The following is a 20,152-nucleotide window of genomic DNA, read 5'->3' as shown; positions in this document are numbered from 1 at the left end:
TTTCTCCACTGTATGTTCTTTTGAAAAATGAAGTACGTGGTCCTTTGATGATACCTTTCGTTTCAGGGTGTCACATGCAGCTATTCTGTTGTATTTTAAAGCAGTTGCAATAGCAATCTGAAATACGTTTTATCAATGCGTCAAGAGGTGAATAATCAAAACTGTAGTTAGTGATACTCACCCTTTCGAAGTGGTCTTCGGTGTCTTGCCAGATGCTTTTTGCAAAAAATGTGGATGCAGTTGTTTCGTGGCTGATTTTCTCAGCTGGAAGGACAGTCTATGTTCTATGAACAGGTAGTTCAGCTTGGGTTTATGTTTTGCAGTATTTCTTTCATGCATTACTTCAAGTTAGAATGTAACTTATAAGGCATATGAAAAACCCCCCAAAAAACAGAGAAAAAATGGTGTTCTTGCATCTGTAATTCAGCGTAAGAATGTCTTGCTAAAATGCTCTCTTTTTGTAGATGTATATTTGTGTTTGTGTGTGTGTGAAAAGAGAGAAGCATTGATGCTGTTAGCTGGGAATTCACAGCATCTTTGTAAAATAGTGCCTGAGAATCTCATTTACTCCTTTTGTAGGTTTACCCAGTTTTCCAAGTTAAACATTGTTCCACTGAGCTCTTTTTCTCTGCAATTGTATTTTAACGTGTGTGTGTGTGTGCACTGTGTGGTAGTTCAGTTATGCTCTGGAGTGTGTTGAAAATGCCAGCCTGACATATTGCTAATGAGTGTGCATATTGACAGTGACGGGGGCGTGTGTCTGTCTGTGTGCCATATATTAAAACAAAAAGAGGAGAGAGACAGAGACAGAGAGAGACAGAGACACAGAGAAGGAAATATTGGGATGGGAAAGAACAGTTTATTTACATTACGGTATGTCAAAATGTTATTATGGCTAAAAAATCCATTTTAAATAGACACAAGATTTCTTTCTCACAGGAGCTAATATGGCCATGGCAGGAGGATAAGGGAAACCCATGTATTTTGGTGGTATTAGTATTTTTCTGCCCAATAAATTTTGACTTTTTGGTAGCAGTTTCTAAAATTTGGGAAATGAATTGCTTGCATTGTGTTTCGGTTCTGTAACGAGCTGTCCCTGAGTTTTCTGTTGCTTTTCTCTGTCTCTTTACAGGTAAACTAGTTCTGAGCATTCAGATGGAATTGTTACAGTAGACCTTTGAAGGAATATATTGTTGAGTAGCTAGCATAGCTGATGCTTATCTAAACTCAACATTTTTGAGGGAATGTGCTCTTTTATATTTGACAATTTTCTGTTCAGAGTTAAATAATTTTCTCGTTTTGAGCTGATATTGCAATGGTAATTTAAAACTAATGCTGATGTGATTTTTTCAGAGATTTTGCAGTTCTCAGTCAATTTAATAGCAGATAAATTGTTCTTAATTGGTAGACCAAATTGAAAGAACAAGCTGCTTTTTTAATTATTTATTTTTTAATGGGTTACCCCAAAAGAGACTTCTGTTTTGTGAGGAAATACTTCTTTCCAGGCCAGAAACATATTCCTATCATCATTATTATTCTTATCCTCAGTAATGGATTTTAGGTTTTAAGTTATCCTTGTAAATTATTGCTTTTCAAGAGCTGCTAAGCAAAATTAAAAATCTATATTTTGTTTTGAATAGAAAATGATGTGAATAGTGACAAAATAGATTAGAATTGTGATTGCAGACAATAGGGAAGATTAAGTTACTAAAACAGTATATTGTTGTTCTAAACTAAAGCCTGTAATATTTTCTGTAATTGAGACTTCGTGCATTGTTAGAACTCGGCTGAGTATCAAATGATTGTGAGGATTAGAGCAGACAACTAAAGCAATGTCACAGTAGATGTGGCTGGTTTTTAACAGGATTATCTTCTGAGATGTGTAGTAATGAGCTCTTGTAATAGTTTCGGAGGAATTAATAATTTTAGTAAAATGTTAATGGCAAATGTGCTAATGTAAAGAATTAGAAGATTAGCGATGCATCCTTTTGCATGGAAATAAGAATATAATAAATGTCCTGCAGGTGACTGAAGCTACTGCAATTTTATTGGAGATTAAAGTTTGATTGACCTTTGCTGAGGTGATTAACCCTTCTGAAATTAAAAGCCAGTAGTAAATTATTCTGTCCAATTTAAATGCAAACATGAATGATACAGCATACTGTTCTAAGTGTAAGAGAAAAAAATGTTTTAATTTTCGTTTTGCACTCAGTGAGATGTGATTGCAGACAGAGCGCGGCCGGGCTGCGGTAGAACCAGCCAGTGGCAACCTGCCTTTGCTCTGCTCGCTCCCGCCGGAGCAGCCGTGCCATGGGGACGCCGAACTTGGGAGCAGCTGCCTGCAATGAACCTTCACGTGCAGGAATACCGGCAGGAGCGCGTGGAAGCATCAGTGAGGTAAGCAGTGCGAGTCGCTGCGGATGTGCTTTATCTGCTCGTGCAGACCTCGAGCCAGCTGAACTGTGCAGGGGCAGCGTGACACAGGTGAGGGTCCCTGGCCAGCCTCACAGGGCGGCTCATCGCAGATGGGTTGCTCACCTGGGCGAGCCATTGCAGAATTAGGAATAAAGCTGTATCTATGTTGTTCTTTGAGTTGTTTTTTCCTTTTCCCTAATCCTTAAAAGTCAGATGTATGAGCTTGCAGAACTGTACTTTTTGACTGACAGAGCACTTCCTCCAGTGCAGGGTGAGTGCAGGTGTGTGAATTGCTGCGCTGCTTTAGGGTTGTGATTCCCATCCTTCCTACAAGTGTGAACAAGTGGCTTCTTAGGCTGTAGTCAGTACATCATGCTGGATGGGTAGGATCAGGACATGATCTTAGTAGTTGTCTAAAGCCTGTGGGAGTACTTGCACGTGTAAAGTCTTGCAGATGGTTGTCGCAGTTGCTGTGGCTATGCTCCTGAACAGCATTTAAAAAATCTAGAAAGTTAATTTCCAATAGATTTTATAATTCTGCTTCACATTAAAGTTCCTATCTGTGCGTGCAAACTTTATTACTTAATATTAAATTGGAAAGACCTCAGCAATATGCTTGCTGCATTTTTTATAAATCTTTCATTAAAAGTTGAACACTTAGGAATTCCTCCCAGAGTGTCTGACTCTTTGTTTTTATTTAGCAGACGAATGTCAGGGCAGTGATTTGTTTTATAATGAATTACACTTAACTTTTGCAGAGTAAGAGATCAGGGTGTTGTTATAAAGCAGCATACTGTCTAAAAGTCGTTCTGGAGGACTATAATGACTCTCTGAGGGCTTAAATTTACACTGACTAGAGCCATTATAAATGGGTCTAGTTCATGTATTTTTGTTGCTTTTGTTAGGAAATTACGTTTTTGTTAAAAGCACCAAAATAATGGTAAATTAGAAGTAGTTTTGTTATTTGAGGTTGGTTTAACTTGTGTAAACAAGTCCTTCAAGGATTACTGTCTCTTTCCTTCACCTGCCAGTCCAGAAGAGGGAGGCAAGTGCGTCCGGTCTGCACCTAGGACTCTTCATGGTCTTTGGCATACACTGTACTGGATCAGACTATGATGGATTTTTTTCTTTTCGGTTTTTTTTTTTTTTTTTTTTTTCCTTTCTTTTTACTTCCTCTCCTTGAAGCCACCTCTCCCTGACCACCTGAGAAGAGATGAAATGGCTCTTTGAAGGCTTTTTCTTGCATGCCAACAGCAGTAGTGCTGGGAATTGGGCTGAAGGGCAGAAGGGCTGCTACAACTGTTTGGTCTTGAGTGGACTTTCTGCCTAGTAAAATTTCCTCTTTTTTCATGCAGCTGTAAGGCATTAAAATTATAATGAATGTGCCATCTGCATTCTGTATTTAGTTTATCTCCTCACTTTTCATCTAGGAAGATTTCATATTGCATCTGTCAAGGTAGGGAAGTCCAAGGAATTGCAGTTCAGAAATTAAGGACCCTGAGGTAGCAGCTCACTTCTGTCTTGTCTTTTCATTTACACTTTAAACAGTCTTCAGAGAGATAGGTTGCTGCTTCTGGGACCCAGTGAAGAAAGTGAGGAATAGATAAAAGCTAAACTTGTGGTGGAGTGACCTAAATGGAACAGCTGGCAAAAGTATAGAGGGGATCCTCCTGGGTACTGAATTATACCTTCAGGCTTGGATTAGTGGGATGTTTAACAAAGAGATCCATTTGCCAAAAGGATCTCTGCCTGATTTTTAATTATGGAACTAGCGCTTTCTTCAACATTTGCAAATTATTGAGCTTTTTCTCCTCATGTAAGGTGTAGAGTACTAATTGTTGGCTTTTAGCTCTTGCTTTTGCTTTTCTCAAACTAAAAATTTATTCATGTTCTTGAATTAACCATATGAACACCTGGAACATGAAGCATTTCAACAGTTTTTATGTTATGAATAATGGGTTGCATGCTCTATGGAGAAAATAAATCAAAACTTTAAATATTTATTGTTTTGCTTATAATTCTAGAATGCTCTTGAATGCTTGGAGTAGGATAAAACTTTTCTTTAAATTGAGGAAAACAGTATTTATAGATTTTTTAAAGTCATACATATCCATCATATTTTAATTAACAGTAATTGGTATGTAAAATCCAATTTTAAAGGGTTTTTTTAGTAGAAAGATGCCTCAATTATTTTCCATATTTTACAGAAGGGAAATACAGGAGAGAAAAAAAAAATGGAGCTACATGTATCAGAAACACCTATTTACCAGCCAACCTTCATATATAGCATTTTCTTTTTTGAGATAGTATTAGCTGATAACAGACAAGGAAATCATGGCTACCATACATTTATTAAACAGAAAAAACCCTGCTCCAAATTGTATGAAATAACGATACTCCAGCATGATATCAAATTTTCAAATGGGCAGTGCGTCAGCAAAATTCATGATGAAGTAATGATGTATGCTAAATATATACGTGTTCAGTGAAGAGATTCTCCTAACTGTCTGCTTATATTTACTGAGGTAGTCAGGCAGAAGAGACAGGGCAGTGTAGTAAAGTATTTCTGGAAAGTTTGTTGGAACACTATATCTGACTACTTTAGCCAAAAAAATACTAACAATGTGGGTGGTGGAGGAGGGGGGCGCTAGGATGTTGTCACTGTCCTCACTTCCTACAGACTACAACATCCAAAATAAACACTGTTAGTCATTACAACTTCTGCTTTGCTCTTTTGAAAAACCATTTAGCACGCAGGTTCTTTCAGAGACAGGTCACATAAGATTGTTTTGATGATCGTCACTGTATGTCAATTTTAATAAGTCACGTGAGAGATCAGCAAGGTGCTTAGCATGTGATATGTCACATAGGTGACTGTTTCTCTCTTGCAAAAAACCCCAGAAAAAAGATGCAGTTAAAATCTTGTTTGTCCCCACCATTGCTCCTAGTGAGAATGGCATAGCAAACTGCATATACTTTTAGGCTGGTCTGATAATTGTTTAGAAATTATCTTTTCAGCATTTCTAACATTAGCAGTAGTCATTATGATTATTTGAAAGGAAAATAGTTCAGAATTTTATTCCTGCCACAGGCTTTATTTTTCTTCCCTGTCATTTCAATATTCTTTCAATATGCTACTCAGCCAATAGCTAAATGAAAATTGAACGTTTAAGGCCATTTTAACTGCAGCATTTAAAAAATATTTTTATAATGGAACAAACTGCAATTTTCTATATAAAGAAGAGTTTCTGAGTAGTGAGATATGCATTGCATTACGTATGATGGCAAAAGAAACTGCAATTTCAATAGCTCCATAGGGTTAGACCTTAAAGTTGTAATGAATTCTTTTTCTTCACAATGATGTTTTTAGCAGAAGCTCTATATTCCATGTTGTAAATCTGCACAAAATGTATTGCGTATTTTCCCCCAGAGTTAGCGTAAAATCGGGGAGAAGATACAAAAAAACTAGATTGATTTTAGGCTTCTGTTAAAAAAAAGCAATTTCCTAGGTATTTCTTTTCATCATAGAAAATTAGCTGCAAGTTGATAATTGCATTTCTTGTTCATCAGACTTGTGTAGCTTTCTGAAAGTGTGTGTAACAGGGAATTGAATTTGAATAACTTGAATAGCTGCATATGAAAACTCGTGGAGTATAATGTTTCAATGAACATTCCTTCATTCCATTTCAATAGAAATTAAAATTCTGTTATGAATATGCAGTTTCTTACACTGCTGAAATGTTTGGGTTTGGGGTTTTTTGTAGTTTTTGAAAGGTTTCAAATTTTGGGTTGGGTGAGAGAAAGGGAAGGATGTGAAACTTTGTAGGTCAAGGCTGAATATTTTTGAAGTATTTACTACTTTACATTCTTGAAATGGATGGTGGTAGAAATTTCTAGCTTTTCTTTAAAGTAAACCAAAATGCACCTTCTTTGAAGAAATAAAACTTTTAATTTGAGGCCTTTCTCATTAAAGTTTTCTTGTCTGAAAATGAGAAAAAGTTGGACTATCATGTTCAACAGTTCAAAAACCACTTCAGGGAACATTAACTTATAAAATCACTAAAGCTTCTGTCAAAAATGAATCCACTCTTTCAAGTAGAAACACTGAAGAAAACATTTATCTGAAAAAAATATAGTCAAATTTCTGAAAATACAGACCAATTAGTAAGATTTAATTTAGATATTTGTGACTGACTATGTATCATGTATATGTTAGAGCTGATTTTCCATTATATTCTTGCCTTATTTGCAAAAAGAGACCCCTACTTATTGAAATATTACTGAAGGATCTAGCTTTCCCCACAAATTACACATTTTTTGCATAAATGTGCCTAATTACCTGAATTCAGTTTTGATTAGCAGTGTTAATTGATGCAGCTGTGGATGGGCTCTGTTTACCTAAATTACCATGTGCAAACAGCAATACGTTTGAAAGTGAATATGCTAAACTGAAAATACTAATTAGCTAAGACAGATTGTTATTCAAGTCACATCTCAGAGCTTTTTAATGAAAGCCTGAATGTGTCAGGGCTTTATGATATTCAGACAGAAATGTCTATATTACATATGAATTCTAAATTTAATTCAAGGGACCAGATGGGATGTCGACCGGGGTTCTTCTCCATCACTTCCAGTATTAATGTGAATATTTTACTCCACTGGATACATTTTTGAGTGTGTGTATGTGAGAGAAAAAGAAGTGTGTGTGCGTGCGTGTGTGTGTGTGTGAGAGAGAGGAGGGAGCCTCTCTCATTGTGTGCATTGACAATGTGCCAGCCAAGAACATCTAAGTGGTCTATTTTTGACCAACATATTTGCAAATTATAGGCACCTACTTTCCCAGAATGAAGATAAACAAGCTATTTTGCAAATTTAATAAGTCTAGATAGTAAATGGAATAGAACCAAATAACAGAAAGATTAAACAGATCTCATTAACAGAACTTTTGCAACAACAGAGATTTCTCCTTTTGCAAGAATTAAAAAAAAATCAGTTTTGTGTATAAGAGGACAGTTGGGCTGCATGTATCAGATTGTCATGGAAAGGCTTTTAACCACTTTAATCTGTGCAGTGAAATACAAATAAAATTTAGTTTCTTGATTTTATTTAGAACAGCCCAGATTAAGGTATTCCATTTATGCATTTAATTCCTCTTAGTAGTTCAGTTGGATGCAAAACTGTAAATAAGTCTTAAAGTAGTACAAAAGAATATCTAGAGTGTAAGTGTTCTTAATATAGATCAGCCACCATACAGCGTATGTCCAGTTTTCAGTCCATTTATTCTTTTGCTTCAGAGCTTAAGTAATCAGAGGTCACCTCCCATGTGAAACTCAGTAATTCCATCAGAAGCTTTACCCTCAATGTCTTGACAAAATGAAAAGCAAGGGTTGTAAGTACTGTACCTATTAGTACCAAAATAATAATTAGAGTTGTAATGTTCTAATTATCTTATATGGAAAGTTCTTTCAAAAACGTTCTCAAGATATTTGTAGTGGTCCTGGTTCAATGTAGGTAGCTACGGTTATAGTTATAAAAAGTGTCAGATGTTTTGGTCTGAATTGGTTGGAATCTGTTTTCTTCTTTTGCCTCTGTTATTCCACAGTTATGGTGAATAGAAACTGTTCTGGTCACTTTAGTTTTGGGAACACAATACCCCTTTTTCAGAAGGTTCAATAGTTCTGGTTTTTTTGTTAAGTTGGCATGTGGAGCTGATGATATTTTCTGCAAGTAATTATCTAAGGTCTTAAACTTTATACCTGAATCCTTTAGTCATGGCCTCTTGTACTCCATTAGTGGAGGCTTTACAGATGGAACATATTCCTAAATAAATTAGTCCCAGGTACATTCATTGTTCAGCTGACAATTAACTCCGGCTGAAGAGGAGAACAGTAGTGGTGCAAGTCAGATTTGGACACCTATGATAAAAAAATCACTTCATTTCTATTACATTGCTAAATATGAGTGATCCTCTATAATGAACTGTCTCTTCAGTCCAGACATCTGACCTAGGAAAAAGCTTTTATCCCTAATAAATCACATTCATCAGGAGCTGTGAGTCATAAAATGTTACACCAGACCATTTAATGTCAAGTACTTCACCACCCTCAATAGAGCTTGACTTCTTTATGCAAGGAGTAGCTGAAAGAGAGAGAGAAGCATCAACTGCTGGAACACAGAAAGGCAAAGAGGAAGATAACTCTGTCCACGTTATTAATTGTTGTCTTCTGTGATGGGGGAGACATTCAGATTTTTGCCAGGAGAAAAAAGGAGGCGAATGGGACTTCATGCTTCTCAGTCTCCAGACAGGTGTTTATTAATTCTTATCTAAGGAGTACAAGCCACTGGCGTGGCCTAGACATAGCACAGAGCAGGGAATGCAGAAAGAAGACAACTTAGCAAGATTTCACAGCCTTTTTAAAGGTAAATTACCCAATGAAAACTTAAAATGCAAGATATTTTCACTTTTTTACCAATGTCCAACAAGTTCCTAAATCACGTAGACAGGAACTGTGGAATTCTTTATCCAATCATCCCAAACTACTTCTACTGCAGAATATGGAGTAGTAGAAGAAGAAGGTTTGGAGAACAACAATCCTCCATTTTGAAGTTTTTTGCTTTTATCTATTTACTATGCAAATAGAGCTAAAAACTCTAAATTTTTCACCCAGTGATAATCTCACATAGTATTCTATCACCTAGTTCACACCATTGTAGATTCAAATTCTTCCCAGAGGCTAGGCAAATTTTCCCATGGACAAAGGCCAAAAACAGTACTATCCAGGGGGGTAAAACCCTTCAAAACAGGCAGAGAAATATTCTCTGCATTCTGGGTTCCCACAGAAGACACACAAATCCAAACTAGTTTTAAGATGGAGCTTGAAAAAATCATGAAAATTTCCATCCAGACATTGCTCTCACTAGCAAATTTCTGGAATAAAAGATTCATAGACAAGATCTATTGGGCAGTTGATGATTTTCAAATAAACTGGTACATGAAAGAAAGAATGGATTAACCCATAGCTTAAAAGAATCTATCAAGGCCTTTTTTCCCATAGAAAATAAAGTAGCAACTTCCACATAAAGGTTTAAAGAAAGACAACACTTGGCACAGAAAATCTCTCCAAACTTTGACCTTTACTCAACCATTGTTTGAGAGCAAAATCAGTGCAAAAGAAGACTGCAGTATTTGCTTTTGGCCTTTAAAACAGAAGTTCAGGCCAGAATCTTGGTGGCAGCAGTCAGCTGTTACTCAGGGCATCTATATGATAACAGCTGCAAAAGTTGACTTAGCATTTCAACAGGTTCTTGTTTCCATTCAACAATGTAAAGGTGTGTTTGGTATCTTCTGACACCCAACACTGCTGTGCCCCAACTATGCATTCTAAAAATTTGTACAGAATTGCTTAGTAAAGAGATGCAATAGCATTTTTAAGATTATATAATTCTTTAGTTACAAAATTAACTAGTTTAAGCATAAATTAACCAAATAATGATAAATAAATACTTATGAGCTCTGTATTCAACCCTCAAATGACACAAAAAATCATGCCGGAAAAAAATAACATAGTGTCATGACTAATTGCCTATTTTGCTTTTATTTCCCAAAAAATTCTGCATCAGTAAATGTGAGTGGTCACCAAATTCCTATGGAAAATAGATCACTTTTGGTCTGCTTGAAGTGAAATGTTTTAAAGCTCTGGATGTAAGCACCCTCAGAAAAAGATCTGAAGTATCCAGAAGATTTGGTTCTTATGAAATATACTTAACCTGAACTGCAGATGTGAACCAAGGAGGAATAAAAGAAAAGGGGATTCCTCTTCCTCACTCAGCACCACCTTTGCAGATTTTATGTTCCCACATCATGTAGTGATGTTACATCTCTGGTCAGGGAAAAGCCCATCTAAGTATGGAAATGGTTTCTAGCACTCTTTATATGTATCTTTGATTTGAACTCATCTGTCTTGCTTCTTACTTAACCATTTATGTTGAATTTCACTTTTTTTTTTTTTTCTGCAACAGAAAGGCCAACCTGTTGCTAATGCAGAAATTCTCTCTTCATCTCCTCCTTAAATGCTTTTGGGCTTTTATTTTGCAGTCCCCATTACTGTAAATCTTGTCATACAGGGTTGACTTGGAAGAAAAGATGAGGCACTGTGCTGTCTTGGTTTCTGCTCTGTGAATGAGTTGAGTGACTATATAGATTCATCCCTTCTGTTCGGATGTTTCCAGTGGATTCCAGGGTTTTTTTCGGTTGCAGAATCAGAGCGATGCTTCTGGTCTTCCAAGCAATTAATGTGTCAGTTTTGGCTCCGTAGGCTACCTCTTTGACTTGTCAAGGAACTTCTCAAAACAAGGAGACTGCTGTTGCTGCACTGGGGAATCTTTTATAGAGTGTAAGTCAAAAAGCATCTTCTGCTTTTATAGATGATTTTTGACATTTTTCATCTCTGTTGTAATTTTCATTGTTAAGTTTTTGAGATCTGATGTGTTCTGAAGTAGTCTTTTTTTATAAGTTTACAGGAACATGTTCACTTACAGAAAATAACTTACAGCTCAGTTACTCACTTGAGTTTTTTAAAGTCAGTTTTAGTCTAAATCTATTGCACAATTAAATGTTGTCTGTTTCTGAAGTTCATTCCATAACATTAAGCAATTAACATTCCCCTCAGAGAAGAGAAGCATATATTACGTATTCTTTCTCTTTCATGTTCCATCTCGAAGTATCCATTGGTGTGAAGGGTCCCTGTTTAAAAATGCCTTCAGGACCCTGCCAGAAGTGAAGTTCTCCAGTCTCTTCCAGATTCTGTGTCCCCCTTCTCCTTATAGTCCAGTTGCTACTTTTATGTTCACTCTTGTTGCAGTGGCAAAGTCCACTTTACACCCCCACATTGCTTTGCAAATGGTCCCTCTGTAAACCTCTGTGCTAGAAAGTTCTCTCTTTACCAAGATTCCACTGATCCCTAACTCTCTCCCCCTCCCATCCCTTCTCCCATTGGCTCCTGTTATGTCACTCACCCTTGCCTCTGCCCCCTAGCCCTCAGACCATTGGCTTTTGATGCTTTGCCCACCCCGGCACCCTTTGGGATAAAACCATGTGCGCGTGTCGTTCTCTTAACCCCCGTGGAACTGCGTGCAGAGACCCCCTCTCGCCTCTGCGGGTCGTGCACAGACTGTGTGTGTGAGTGGCTGCTCGCGGCTGCCTGCGAAGGTGAGATCGGGTGCACGCGAGGGTGCTGGCAGAGCAGAGCCTGAGCGTGTCCACGAGGGACCCTGTGGGAAAAACACGGCATCGATCCACCGAAGCCCTCTTTCCATACACTCTGTTTCTATACTGCCACTGTATCTCACCTCATCATTTCCCCTGATTCTCTTTCATGTCTGTCCCTTTCTCCTTGTGCTTGGTACAAAATTTGGGTAATTTTTATTTTTCTCGTTGATCATATTTCTTGTCTACTTAAAGATCTTTAGGCTGACCGTGAGTTTTAGTTTGGTCTTTATTATATTGCAATTGCTGTTTCTTTCTAATAATGTGTGAGTACTGCTATGCCCCTGAAAAAAGTTCTTCTACCTTTGAAAGGCAAAACCAAAGTGTGTTATGCCACTGGGCTACTCTAAACATCTGGAATTGCTATCACCAATGGTGAATATCTTTTCCTAAGTGTCTTGTGTCAGTGTGGATTTCAAAAAGTCTTGCAAACTCCTACTTGATCACCTATTTCTGTGCTATCACAGAATCACACTCACTTTGTGTGTGAACTTTTCCATATGCTTTTCCCTGGTAGATGCCCTAATGCCTCTTCTGCTCAGATTCATCTTCAACCTTCATTTTTTCATTAATTAATTTACTTCATGTCTATATTTCAAACCACCATATGTACATAAAGAGGGCAAGTATAGTAACTCTATGTTTTCTGAAAACTTCCATCAAATCAAGGCTGGTAACTAAAAATTTATTTTTTATATCACTGGTCTTTGTTAATTCTACTTTTAAATTAAATTTCCCAAATTTTTCTCTAATCTTCATTACCGACTAAATTGTTCCTGTTGTATTTCTTTACACTAGTTAGAAACAATCTGCTTTTAATCTAAAATTACTTTCAACTATCTAAAACTACAGAAGATAGTAAGAGAAGGAAAGTGGAGTAGGTCAGTGCTGTCTTTTCTGCCACATTGGAGATACTCTGCTTGGTGTGTGGTTTTCCATGTCTGTGCTCAGAAAGGAAGACTCAAGCTATGTGAATAAACTCCTTTCTTAGGTAACTCTATTAGGTTCTTTGTCAATAACATTAAATAGAGAGTTCTTGTCTTCTTTTAAACCTCGCATAGTTTTGTTCTTATTACCTCTCCTCAACAGTCCCTCATTTATTAATGTGTTTCCTCCATCTACATTCCTCATCATTGATGACAATGATGCTGCAACCCTTTCTTCTGGTAGATATTGCATGTGTGTTTGTGTGAGTGTGCATGTGTGTGAACCTATGAGGTTCATACTTTGGGCCAGTTCCTGTTTCAGACAGAACTGCCATGCAATGAATAAAGCCTCAGAGTAAGATAGTAAGTTTTCTTATGTTAGAATGTCTGTTAATGAACCATTTCATGTTTCAATTGTCAGCTGTGCAAACTGAGAAGTAGAACAAACATTATGAGTATTTGAATTTAGTTTAATTCTTTCCTGCGTGTGTATGTATGCACTGAATGATGCTTGCGTGGTGGTTATGAACCAATATGTGTGTGGCATTTTTATGTTGCCATAAACATAGAGCATTTCATTTGGGTGAATATTGACTATAAAACATGGTATTTTTGAGTAATGGCTTTTCCAAGCCTATAGGTTCTCAGAAAGAAAATTGCAAGACCAGATAAAAATATGCTGAAGTACATTTAGAGTAGTGAAAAGGCCTGTCTGGAAGCTGTTTGCACAATAAAGCGTGTTTCCATCTTGGCGTACTCACGTGTGTGCACGTACAAATGCATAGCCTGTCAAAATGACTGTAAAGATCACACAGAAAATTTATCAAAACTCTCACCATCTCTCTCATCTTTTTCTTGACAATTCCACTTTGGTTGATCATTTTTGGGGCATTTGGAGCATTTTCCAACAATTGCTGGTGTCTTTTTCCAAACAGCCTACAAAGTTCTTTTTCTCTTAGGTGAAAATTATCTGTATGCTTATTAGTCTCCAGAGCAGTATTAGACTGTTTAAATCAGAGACTATTTTTATGTTAATATTCTCTCTGGATGTAAGAATGGAAATTGTACTATTGGAAAGAAGGAAGAAAACTCGGCCAAATTCCCAGTGCAACAAAATACTTCTTTCCAAGCACATGAGCTCTCAGATGTGTAAAATCAAATCTTCACATTATTTTACCTAGCCCTTTTTTTGTTTTTTTAGGATTGTGTAACTTTTAAATCTTTTTACTTTGATTATCCTTTTCCTTTTGCACCTATACAATTCGCGTCTGCCTTCAACAATGTCAGCATGCTCCAAAATGTTATGCACAATATCAACTCTTTCCTCATTTCCTCATTGCAGTATGAACTTTGATTCCTCACTTGTTCAACATATTTCTCTATGAGGTCTCTTCCATCTCTTCAGAAAAAATCCAACCCTGTAAATTCATGGATGTGTGAGGGAGAGATAAAAGAAAGATTTTAGGCAAGTCACTTTGTTTCTCTTTCATTTCCAAATTCAGCTATAAGGCCTTTGAGGGAGGAAAGGGAAGAATGTGTTGGGTTGTAGTCTGTGCTAGAAGGAGCTGAGGGCTCCAGGTACAATTTTGGTACAAATAAAGGGAAAAAAAAAAAACAACAAAACAACTTATAAATAGCATGACATAGAAGAGAGGCATAAATACGAATAGTACCACTTTAACTGTTGTGGTTGTTTGTCAAAGACAAATATGTTGTAAGTGAAAAAATACTAAAATGTTTGAAGGCTGCAGTGGACAGCTACAAAATAATCAAAACACTGTAGTTTTTAACTCAAAGGATGACTTTCAAGGCAACAGGTGCATCCACTCTAGCTTGTACAGTACAAAGTAAAATGACTTCTTGGTCCTGACCATTCACTAATGGCTTTATTGTAATATATTATGTATTTATAGATGTATACCTACTTATATGTACATATTATGTAATTGAAAGGTTGGTTTCACTTGACAAGAAAGGGAATTCAGCCAAAAGGAAGTGCATGTTACTCCTTTCTAGCTTTCATGTGGCTGGAGATGGGTCAGGGCTCTGTCAGGGTGTAAAGCCAAAAGCAGTCCTCCAAAACTCTGTTAAAGAAATGATTGAATGCCTAAATTCATGGTAGATGTTAAAAAAGTCTGGCCTTAAAAAGAGGTTTTCTTACCACAGCCACTAGGTTTAAATTATTTTAGAATTAAATTTTTGGAGTAGAATCCACAGAGACTTTACTGAGAGTGAAATCTGAGGCCTAAAAAAGGACTTTCATCTATTAGGAATACAAAATTTGAAAAAGGAACCTGTGATGTCTGTGTTGCATTATATGTACTCTAATTTGCTTGACCATATATAAACAGCGTGAGGAGAACCTTGGCTGCATCTCCATTATACTTTTGTAGGACAGCCAGGCAGTTCGCTCACTTATTTTATTCTGGGTTCCAAAACCTGTTCTAATAACAAGAAAAAAATGTTCAAAATTTGACATTGTTTTATTAAATAGTCATTTATAGTAAGTACAACTTGGAGAGGATTCAACAATACACTGAAGAAAGATGCTTTCTGACTGTTGATTTAAATTTTACTCCAGAAAAATGATGAAAGGCTTAAAGTTCAATGTGCAATGCCCAAATCATTAAGGACTTTGTTTCAGAGAATTCTTTTAAAACAGCTGCTGATTGGAAATATATATTCACTTTTCATCTTAGAAAGATGGAAGAATTCAAGTGATAGCAACTGTTGATTATTCAAATGTTTAGATTCTCATTCTCCATGTGATCAACCAACACTGAATTGCTAGTTGAAATGCTGAGAGGAAAAATCAGTTATAAATTCCTCCTGTACCTGTGTATATTTTTTGAGACCCCTTCATTATAACTTTAATAACAAGAAAGGATTTTCTTTATCTTTCTTCCCACTAAACATAAATAAAATATTATCTCTTTCTGCTGCGGTACATACAGTATTTTAATTGCATTTCATTGTTCTCAAACCTAATTTGTTGCATGTTAAGTGTGATGATATTAGAGCTGGGAGCTGAATCAGCGTTCACATGAGAGAATTTGGCAAAATATACTATTATTCATAGTAAATCCAAAAGTGGGGGGTTTTTCTCTATGTCTTTAAGAAGGTCTAATTTATTTTAAGAATGAGTTGCCATTCAAGACATAAACATTACATCTAGTTAAGTGTATTGCAGCCTTTTTTGAGAGTGCTGTATTTCTTCTGTATAGCAAAAAATGACAGGTTCAAATTACACACATCACAGAGCAGCTTTTAAGAAAAAGCAAATGTTTACTAAGTGATTAACTGACAAAGAATCAGAGTCATTAAGTTGGAAAAAAACCTTTAGGACCATCAATATTTGGGACCTATTCTGAAGAATCAAAACAGGTTTAGCTGCCCCAGTATGGTGTAAGATACTGCAATGTTTTCTGTGTCTTCATTGAGAAACTTTTTATATTGAGCTTAATAAAAAAAAAGGCATAACCAAAAAGAACACAAACAAAGAAGCTCACCAGCCTTTTCCAGTAGCAGGTGCACATTCATAAAGAATGTGCACCTGTTGGAGCACATGGAAGTACTAAAACTGGTAGCCACCACCTAACACTGCTTTTTGGAGTTAATAATGATACTCATATCCATCTCGCAAGCATTTCTCCCTCATCCGTAAAATAGTTACCTAATTCTTTTGTGTGAACTGTGTATGTGAGCAACATGGTCTTCTGTAGATTGAAGCGATGCTGGAGCTCATCTAAAACTTGGATTGTGTCTGGGGCGTGCTCTCAAGCCAGCTTTTTGTCGTTTTAGTTTTTGTGGGTTTTTTTGTTCGATTGGATTTTTTCCTCTTAGGGATACAGCCTAGGCATGTCTGCTGGTCAGAACAAAATTGGAGAATACATGGGCAACATCTAGTCTTGGTAAAACAAACATGACAATGCAGCCCTCCCTCTAGTCCTGTGGGGACTCTGGCTGGAGTCAGGACAGACAAAAGGTATTTTCCTTTGTTATCAGCTGTTTGGGGAGGCGGGGCTTTGTATCAGAAATTAAGGGGACAATTCATTCAAGTGAAAGACCTTGCAGGGAGTACCTGTCTTGTAGCTCTTATGGCTATGGGCTTCCAGTAGAAAAAAAATACTGTTTGGATTCATGTTTTTTGAATTGGCTAACATCACATGCTGAATGGATTTCAGTAATCTAGTGTTCACAAGACAAAGGCACCTACAATTTCTTTCATTGTTGGGACACAGAATTGCGAGGTCTTCATTTTCAAATTGAATATATGAATGTTGCAGTCTCCTGGTCACACACAGAAGGACAGAATATAAGACATCCTACTGGTGTGATCCTGTTACACCAACTGGCATTCCAATTGGATCACAATGCTTTAGACCTAAAAGGCTGGAGAGAAGTGTGATTCCTGCACCTAACCAAACAACTCACGGTTAAACTGTGAGAATATTGTTTAAATTGAAATACTGATTAGAAGTAACTGAAAATTTCTCACCTTTCTGAGCAAACTGTTTCAGTGGTTAACTAAACCTATTGTTACAGTTCATGTTAGCAATACTTTGAATTTTGTGCAATTTTACCATCATCATGGCTAATAATCACATGGGAGGCAAACAGTATCGTAAAAAGTGCTATAAAAAGGTGGAGAGTGTTGTCACCTGTTTGTGAGGATTAGATAGGATCAGCTTCTCACACGTGTTATGGAACATTTTAAAGATCTACCCCTTCTACATGTGGTACAATGAATTAGAGTTTAAGTTACTTGTCTGCTAGCATGTGCTGCCCTTGAGGAGACAGGGAAAAAAAAGGAACGGTAGCAAAGGTAGTGGGGGTCTTGTAAACATGGAATGATGTTATTGTGTTGAAAATGGCATCAAAATATGTTGATGTGGGAGTATTTTAGGAAAACTGAGTTCCGACGTTAAATGTTTGTGTCTTGAGCAAATATTTTTTCATGAAAAATAAGGGGTTTTTTTGGGCAAAAAGATTGACAGGGTACGTGAGTTTGTCTTTGAGCTTAGGTCAGGAGGACGCCAGAACTTAATTTCTCTGTCACTCCTTCTGTTGGGAAAAAATGGGAATGAAAATCACAATGTAGTCATGTTGCCACAGAAGCTGGAGGGTTCCTCTATAGTTACACATCTGTGATCTTAGAAAACTAAATTCCTGTTTTAGTTTCAGCATCATCTTGAAGGTGACAGTGGGAATCTGATTAAAAACGTAAGAGTAGTAGAGTCTAAATCAATTGTTGCAAATCTAGTAAGTGACTACCTCTCCCAAGCCCCTTTTCCATAAATATAGGTGCACTTCTCTTCTTTCAACAGCTTCCTAAATTGTAGAAGAAAGTGTCACATTTAAATCATCCATGCATCTTCTCTGTCGGAAAGAGTCAATTTCAGTTGAAAGTTCCAGCTGCCATTAGTGGAACAATTCCTGGTGCTTTTTGTTCTTTGCTGCAGCTAAGCAGTTTGTTTCTGACTTCCTTTCAGAGGTATAAAGTTCTGGAGGAGTGAATATATATATGCAACTCTTCTGCTACAATTTTATGTTACCCTCTGATGTACAGGGCTTGAAGGGAGGGAGTATGACCATATGGAGATGGCTTTCTTATCCAAGTAGAAACAGGTTTAGTCAGCTTACAGGAGGGGTGCATAAACAAAATACAGTAGAGAAACTCACAGAGCTGTACTTTAATGGCCATTAAAATTACCTCTGCAGTGCATTCAGGGTCAGGATACATGGAATGCATATGCTTGTATTATGAATGAAAGAAAGAGCAAAAGAAAATCTAATGTTAATTAAAATTTTCCAGGGGTTGGGTTGCATAATTCTTCTTTTGTGTTCTTAAATCTCTTTCGATTTTAATTGCATGACAAAAAAATTGACTGCGAGTGTAATGTTAGCAAATGTTCTTATTTGATTACAAGCATCTGTGAATGCTAAGTCAGAGAATTAAATGCCTTTAATTGGGGTTGGTTTGTTTTCTGTTTCTTCATGAGGTTTTTTGTATGTTGTTTTTTTTCCCAAGACAGCCACACTGGTAATAAAGCTTGTACTGTCAGTATGCTGAAGGTCATTCCTATAACCTATTCAGTAAGATCTGTTCCCCTTTAGGTGAAAAAAAAATCAACTGAGCATACCTAAAAATGTCTAGAAAATCCTATTACGCTTACTGAATTTCAGTTATGTATTTCAGATTCACATGGAATTCAATAAATGCTCAGATCAAATACGAAAAATTGTAGCAGGTTTCCAATGTTATGCAGAGTTTCCCTCCCTTCCCCCTTCTGTGCTGTCTTAGAGAAACAAGGAAATTCTTCTCAGATATGACAAAGGATAAAATGAAATGATTAGCATTAAAACATACCTAATAGTGTGTGATATGTTTTAAAACTGGAAACAAAGGTAGGGTATGACTTATCTGTCTGTCGTGACTCCTTCCGCATCTGTCTGTCTCTCTAGAGCAAGTCAATAAAAATGATTAGAGCTGGCATCTCACAATCGCACACCCTTAAAGCATGAAGCAATAATAACTGTGAAGGAAATTTTTTTTCTGACCTTTTCAAATTACATCCAACTGTCTAGGGAATTTCTCAGTGACTTGAGGTAATAAAGTTCAATCCGTTTTGCCGGTTGGCTTCAAATTTAGCTCCTCAGAAGCCCTAACTTATCTATTCTTTTTATCTTGGCCTTGGCATCTATTCAGTACAGTAATCCATGCATCTAATCTTTTTTTTCTCTCCCCTCTCAGGTTTAGCTGGTGGATCATATTGTGAAATCTGCAGCCATGAAAGGCCCTCCATTTACTGCACCCTTCAAAACGGAATGTTAGCATGGGAGGCTAAGCTGGTATGTTGCCTTTGAGAGGCTCTTGTTGAATTTAATTAGCTTTTAGATTTCATCTCCATCTCGCATCTCAGCTTTCACTATTGTGTGTGATTTAGGCTTCACTGACTTCCATTATTTAAAACTTTGCCGACTTAGATGTGCCACTTTAGAATACTGAGGGGAAAGTAAATTTTAAAGTTCATTGTCTTAAATTGATTTCTATTTAGTTTTTATGATAGGAGCTCAGAAACAATAGAGACATAGCCTCCCAGTAAGTTAGGATTTGAGTGACAAAGGCAAACAACCATTTCTGCATGTCTTGTTTCTCATTGTATTCCATGAAGTAAAACTGGAAACAGGTAAAGAACATTTCTAGCAAAATATTTCTTAAATTATTTTTAGGTTTATAAAAACTGGGCTTTACTGCTGTCACTTCCCTGAAATACTAAGTCTGTGTTTAGGTATATATCTGATCTGCTCTTGAATGACCTCCAGAATATTCAAAATGCATGCATATCTAAAAGCACATGTAAAACACTTGCATTTAATCATGGAAGTAATACACTGGAAGACACATACAGCTATCTTACATACATTTGCAAGGGAAAGGAGTAGCTACAAAATGGTTTGGTAAAGATAGGAGGTTTGGGTTTTTTTCTTTTTTTTTTTTTTTCTGAATTCATCTTCATTTTGATTCTCTCTTCTGAAGTGTAGG

At 36.7% G+C, this 20,152-nt stretch overlaps 1 long non-coding RNA gene across 15 annotated transcripts in view; it reads left to right on the top strand.

Moving 5' to 3' along the window:
• LOC108447571 overlaps window positions 1–20,152 on the top strand; it is a 115,127-nt gene that overhangs the window by 88,182 nt on the left and 6,793 nt on the right. For 14 of the 15 annotated variants that reach the window (XR_001863215.1, XR_001863218.1, XR_001863216.1 and 11 more), the window contains 2 exons: window positions 2,213–2,397; window positions 19,361–19,458. This is a non-coding gene — a long non-coding RNA (uncharacterized LOC108447571). The remainder of the gene's footprint in view (window positions 1–2,212; window positions 2,398–19,360; window positions 19,459–20,152) is intronic. The other variant, XR_001863227.1, reaches the window with a different exon arrangement.

This window comes from Corvus brachyrhynchos, unplaced genomic scaffold (genome assembly GCF_000691975.1).
Source record: "Corvus brachyrhynchos isolate BGI_N302 unplaced genomic scaffold, ASM69197v1 scaffold56, whole genome shotgun sequence".
NCBI lineage: Eukaryota > Metazoa > Chordata > Aves > Passeriformes > Corvidae > Corvus > Corvus brachyrhynchos.
This window is presented reverse-complemented; position numbering and strand designations above follow the sequence as displayed.